At 37.0% G+C, this 6683-nt stretch overlaps 1 long non-coding RNA gene across 1 annotated transcript in view; it reads left to right on the top strand.

Annotated features, from left to right (window-relative positions):
- LOC121028433 (uncharacterized) overlaps positions 1–4052 on the top strand; it is a 116207-nt gene extending 112155 nt beyond the window's left edge. Inside the window, exons 3-4 of the long non-coding RNA XR_005789224.1 lie at positions 3058–3113; positions 3418–4052. This is a non-coding gene — a long non-coding RNA (uncharacterized LOC121028433). The remainder of the gene's footprint in view (positions 1–3057; positions 3114–3417) is intronic.
- Positions 4053–6683: the final 2631 nt, after the last annotated feature.

Consider the following 6683-nt stretch of genomic DNA (forward strand, 5'->3'; position numbering starts at 1 on the left):
AAGGAAGGAAGGAAGGAAGGAAGGAAGGAAGGAAGGAAGGAAGGAAGAAGGGATGAAACAGCAGAGAAGTAAAACTGATGAAATCTTCAGAATGTAAAGCAGATATATTGCTGTGGCAGTGATCTATGTTGTGTTTATTCCATGGGGGAAAAATGGTAAAACAGTCATGTTTTGCAGCAAATTGTGTTTCTATTGATTTTAAAGAACTAGTGAATATTCCAAATGTTCTACAATCTATTCTGCAAACTCCTATTTAACTTCATGTGGAATAGAAAAATTATTGCACAGTAAAAAGTAAAAACAATACATACATCTTGGAGCCTACAGTGATAAAGGTGAATTTTCAGTTTTTCTTTTAACTTCTGAGAACAATATAATTGGACACAATTCATTCCTATAGGTCCTTTACCTAGGCAATGTTTAATGGAAGGAGCTGTGATTTTTCAAAAGAAAACGGTATCTTGGCTTGTCCAATATAGTGGCTATTAGACATATGTGGCTATTTGAGTTACAAAAATTTGAATTTCAATTACTCAATAGCACTAGCCATATTCGAAGTTTTCAATAAGCCACAATGCCTAGTGGCCACCATATGGGACATGGAAGATTTATAGAATATTTTCATCATCACAACATTAGTACAGACCTTTTGTTCCATTCAATCCACTCCACTGGATTTTGGATGCAGATGCGTCCATGTGTATCATCTAAGAGCGTTTAACATGTTAAGCTTAGTTAGTCTTAATTTCTTGTGTGATTGATTTTTTTTCTTTTGGTTGGCCTTCCATGTGAGGGGTTGAGCCAATCTAGTCAGTACTTGAGCTTGTTTTCAATTTTGTGGGTGTTATGTGTCATCCTATCTTTCAAGTTCTTCTAATGTTACCTTGTGTTTTGGATGAAGGCTGGGTTGCCTTGACCCATTTTCTCAATGTTTCTCTTCCACAGCAGCTTTAAGTGCTCCCTGTAATCTTGCACCTCAAAGATGTTTTCTCTTCATGCTCCTGCCCCTTCCCTAACTGTTGACTGCAGTTTTTTGTTATTTGGAATTTTATTTTGCTGGCTCAGACTTAGTGTTGGTCATGTGGTACATCCTTTGGTGTTGGTGATGAGGGGGAATCAGGGATCTCATCTCTGCCAGGGGCAGCATTATATGACAGTAGGGGCCCCAAAAGGTGAAGTTTTTTTCTTTTCTGTTCTTTTCCTCTTGTTGCGATGGGCTTCACTTAGTCCCTGAGTATGGCAGGGTTTACCATGCTGGATCCAGTCATTTAAGGCTTCTGTTCTATAGAAACAATAGGGAGTTGGAACTTTGAGTCATCCACAGCAACTGTTCCTTGATGCTCCTAAGTCTGCATTGTGTGGGAGGCTTTCTCTAGTAGTCTTTTGTCCTGTAACCAATATTAAGATCCTATAGTTAATTGTGTGTAGATTCCCCTTGTTCATTATGGTCCAAGATTTCTATTCTCTCAGGTTATTCCATGCTCAGCTCTGAGCAATTCATTAAATATTTTAGCTGAATTATTCTTACCAGTTTGTATGACACTCACTCTCACTGTGTGCCTTAGGTAACAAGAGTTCACATTTGCATCTCTCTTTGGTAGTGTCTCTCTTTCCTTAAATTTCAGGTTAATTGGTTGTGCTGTGTCTTAGTTGGAATTGCCATTATGAAATGCCATAGACTAGGTGGCTTAAACAACAAAAATTTATTTTCTCACAGTTCTAGAGGATAGAAGTCCAAGATTAAAGTGCTAGCATGGTGGGTTTCTGATAAGAACTCTCTTCCTAGCTCATAACTGGTTGCCTTCTTGGTGTGTCCTCACATGACAGGACAGAGGGAAAACTCTCTGATGTCTCTTTTTTAAAAAAATTTTTTTTCAACGTTTATTTATTTTTTGGGACAGAGAGAGAGACAGAGCACGAACGGGGGAGGGGCAGAGAGAGAGGGAGACACAGAATCGGAAACAGGCTCCAGGTTCTGAGCCATCAGCCCAGAGCCCGATGCGGGGCTCGAACTCACAGACCGCGAGATCGTGACCTGGCTGAAGTCGGACGCTTAACCGACTGCGCCACCCAGGCGCCCCACTGATGTCTCTTTTTATAAAGGCACGAATCTCATCACAAGGTCCCCACTCCCACAACCTCCACTAAATTTAATTATCTTTCAAAGACTCCATCTCCAAATACCATCTTATTGGAGGTTGCAGCTTCAGTTTATGAATTTAATGGTGGGGGAGGTCATGATTCAGTCCATAGCATGCTGTGACTTTCCAACTTGCTGCATCCTAAGTTGAAAGGAAAATGTACACTAATATTTAAAAGCACATATTTTTAATTTCAGCTTCTCTCTAGAACCGTAGGGTAAAATATGATGGTGATCATCAACGTGTGTTATGTATATTTTCATTACAGAGAAAAAATCTGCTGTTGTTGTTTTGTTGTTCAAATATGACAAATGTTTTGTTTTCTTCTCATTTCCCCAATATATAAACACCTACCTAGAAACACACGTTTATCCAGATACATACACAACTTCTCATTGCCTACATCTGCTTTTTCAGAGCCTTGCAGTGAGAGCCCCACATTGCATTTATGTTTTGATTTTCCAGTTCAGTATTTAGTAGAGAAAATATATGTAATTTGGATATTTGCCTAAAGTGGTCTGTATCCACGTACAGTCATATTTCTTCTGTTGGATTGACTTCTACAAGTTGTTTTTTATTGTTTTTGTTTGGTTGGTTTTGTAACTGTTGTTTTTCAAGCAGCTCTGTCTTGTCTCCCAGTGTGAATATAATGATATGGTAAAGTAAGGCAGTTATAAAGAGCTAGAAAGAGAGCTCTTATAGAGTTCATTTGATTACTCCTCAAGCCAGGTCTTAGAGAGCTTCTGCTGGACTCACTTCATCCACCAGAAAGTGCCCACTTTTGGGTTTTGGGTTGTATTGAGTTCAGGCCAGAGGATGCCAGAGGGATACAAATGGTAAACTGAAAACTGTTTTGGTGGTACTTCAAATTCTCATTCTTTCCCTTGATCTGACTTTTCATATTTGTATTTTTCAGCTGTCCCTGTGTTCTTCCAGGTTTTTTCAATAAAGTTTAGTGGGAGATAAAAGGAGGTATGTGTTTATCTTAACTGGATCTGGAACCCTGATATTTATATTTTAAATACTTTAATTATTTTTATTTTAAATATTTATAGAATTAAATATTGTTTTATAATTCTGATGAAGTGTGTCAAGCTTTGTGTACAGGTTTATTGCTAAACCTGCAATAAAAATCACATATTATTATAATGTTATATCTGATAGATGCTATTCTCTAATACTGGATACATAAAGTTGGCATCCTATGCAATTAATTCTTTTTTTCTAGTCAAAGAATAATCTTTTAATTCTTAATATGTTTTCTTTTATGTTCTAGGAAGGGGGAGTAAAACAGCTGAACAGGAATCCATCTATTCCTTCTACCAGAGGAATATGACCAGAGAAATAAAATAAGAAAGCATAGCACCTGGCCTAATCTTTCTGTCAATTGGACTTCCAAATAAATAGCATAAACATATTTGCTGACAGAAAAATACTCTATCTGTAAAATGCTGTTAATTAAATATCACTGGCTTAAGAATGATATCAAGTAAATAAGACCCATGACCTATGACTCAATGAGGCATGGCTCCCTGGCAAATCTCACTTGAGATATGTAGTTCTACCCAGTGTAAAATTGAGATGCTTTATAATGTAAATGTTCCCCAATATGTGATGAACTCCACAAACCTCAATTAGAGGCCCCACCTATTCTGGGCCAGAGATTCATATCTAATGGGTGAAGGAAGAACCTGGGGAGCCCCTGGATGTTCCAGACTTCCCTTTGCTTTGTCAGAGAATATTGATCATCCTATTCTTAAAATTATTTAGTAAATTTTGATACTGATTAGTATCTATAATCGGTATGTGAATTGATAACCAAATCAGCATGTAGATGACAGCATGTATTCCAATTTTTAAAAACGTGTTTTATTTTGTTTTTGAGAGACAGAGCATAAGTAAGGGAGGGGCAGAGAGGGGACAGAGGATCTGAAACAGGTCCCGTGCTGACAGCAGTGAGCCCCATGTAGGGCTCGAACACACACTGAGAGATCACGGCCTGAGACAAAGTCAGATGCTCAACTGACTGAACCACCCAGGCACGCTGCACATATTCTAATTTTTAAAAATGGTTTCTTATTATCTCCCTTGTCATTCTTTATTATATGGATCTTCATTGTCTTTTATAGAGTCTTTTTTTTTTTTTTTTTTTTAATTTTTCTTTGGTAGTTTCTTGAGAGAGAATCCTTCTTCTCATGAAAGGGATATTATAGGTGCTTCCTTCTTCCTGGTTGATGTTCTCCTAAAATCTGGGGCAAAAGTTACATAATCTTTAGAAATGTGTTTCTTACCCCAATTGCTCCCATTATTGTAAGATAATGAAGAAAATGCAGAATTTTCTTTTTCCTACTGAAAAGTGCACATCTTTAGTTCCTGATTAGACACAATCACTTGGTCACAATACTTATGAGATGGTTTTAATGATAGGGTTCCTTTTCTAAATTTTATTACAAATATATTTTATTAATTAATTTTATTTATTTTTGAGAGAGAGAGAGCAAGTGCACACATGAGCGAGGGAGGGGAAGAGAGAGAGAATCTCAAGCAAGCTCCATGCTATCAGCATGGAACCTGATGGGGGGCTTGATCTCATATATCAGGAGATCATGACCTGAGCTGAAAACAAGAATCTGAAGGTTAACTAACTGAACCACAAAGGCACCCCTAGGTTTTAGTAAAAATATCTTACAGTTAGTTTTATAAATATAAGACCTCAGGTGATTTCCTTTTTTTTTATGATTACAATATATTTATGGTAAAATGAGAAGTAATGCTTAACCTCCTAATAGGCGTATACTTGAAAATTGTTTTTTTTTCTTTTTAAACTCATAACTTTAAAAATATCTTACATAATTAGAGAAAAATATAAATGAAAGACAATTTATAAAAATAAAATCCTTTAATGTTTTGACTAAAATTCTCAATTACTCCTTTATTTCCCTCGGCATCCATGTGAGTGTATTTTATGACAGGCTATTTAGTGTTCAAGTTTAAGTTTAAAAGTTCTTTGCAAGAGCAAAGAGAGGGCATGGTTACAAGACATAATTGTAGACTGAATGGTAGACTCTTAGAAAGGAGAGCGGCCTGAGGTAAAGGCCCCAAACCACTACCTGCCTGAGGCCCTGGGGAGGACAGTATGGAAATAAATACCCCTACTTCTTCACCTTTTCATTCTGATCTCTTGCTAGCATAGACTTTACTCAAGTAGCAGTCAGGGGGCAAAATAGCTGAATTGAAACAAACCAAGAAGATCAGACTCCTGATACTTACAGTGGAGTGGAGAAAGGTGGAGAGGTGATATAGAATACCCAGCACTTTTCCTAATTAATACATAAGTCTTTCTACTCTCAACTTCAAAGAGTGTCTGTTTTTCACAGGTGAGGATCCCAGATCATATTGGCTTAACCCTAGAAGCGCTTTGTGGTAGGATTTAGGGACTCTGCAGATGATGGCTTTCATTTGGAACAATTTCTCATCTGAGTCAGCTTCTTCTTTCCTTCATGTTTGAGAGCTGCTAAACATAATTTCAGTGTCGTCAGATTTTCTCCATATTCTATTTCGACAGGAGACTCTATTACCTTGTCTAGACTAGGCTGTACACAGCAATGAGAGACAGACAGCTTAGTTGGGGGTCCCAGACACTAGACTGTTTGCTGCACCAGCATCAAGAACCAAACTTCAGCCACCTGCTCGTTTTCCATGTTCTCAATACAGAACTGGTTTATTTAAGTGATTTTTCCTTTATTTATCAGATAGATTTAATATTCTTTCCACTCAGCTCCATACTCAGACACCACCTGTACATTTTCCGTATGGTTGCATTATGCTCAGGAATTCAACTCCCTAACTGATACAAAATACAAGCTAAAGTTACAAAATTGCTAGAAAAGGCATACTCATAGACATGTGTGTGTCTTCCCACACTTCTCAGACACTTAAGCCTTGGTGAGTCTCCAAGAATGTAGCGATGTTTCCCCATTTTCACTTTATGAAGATTTTTCTTACATTTTTTATTACATTTATTTATTTTTGAGAAACAGAGTGAGACAAAGCATGAGTGGGGGAAAGAAGCAGAGAGAGAAGGAGACAGAATCTGAAGCAGGCTCCAGGCTCTGAGCAAGCGGCCAGCACAGAGGCCGATGCGGGGCTCACACCCACGAACTGTGAGATCATGACGTGAGCTGAAGTCAGGACGCTCAACGGACTGAGCCACCCAGGCGCCCCATGAAGATTTTTTTTTACTAAACATTTTTTTTTGTAATAGAAAAGCAGATACTTAAGATTTGAGTATTGACACTACTACTTTAATTTAGCAGATTTAGAAAACATGCTTTAATATAGAATTAAGTAAAATTGTAAACACAAATTTCTTATATGAGCTGGGATCCCAAGAAGAAAAGGAAATGCACTAGAAGGATTAAATATAAATATTTTTAAAATTAAAAATACATATTTAATTTATTTTCAAACACACATTAATATTATTTTAAATGTTATCAACTATTTGTATAAAATAATAAAAAAATTAAAAATAAATACTTA

Source organism: Herpailurus yagouaroundi, unplaced genomic scaffold (genome assembly GCF_014898765.1).
Source record: "Herpailurus yagouaroundi ecotype Mexico unplaced genomic scaffold, PumYag 100, whole genome shotgun sequence".
NCBI classification, from domain to species: Eukaryota; Metazoa; Chordata; class Mammalia; order Carnivora; family Felidae; genus Herpailurus; species Herpailurus yagouaroundi.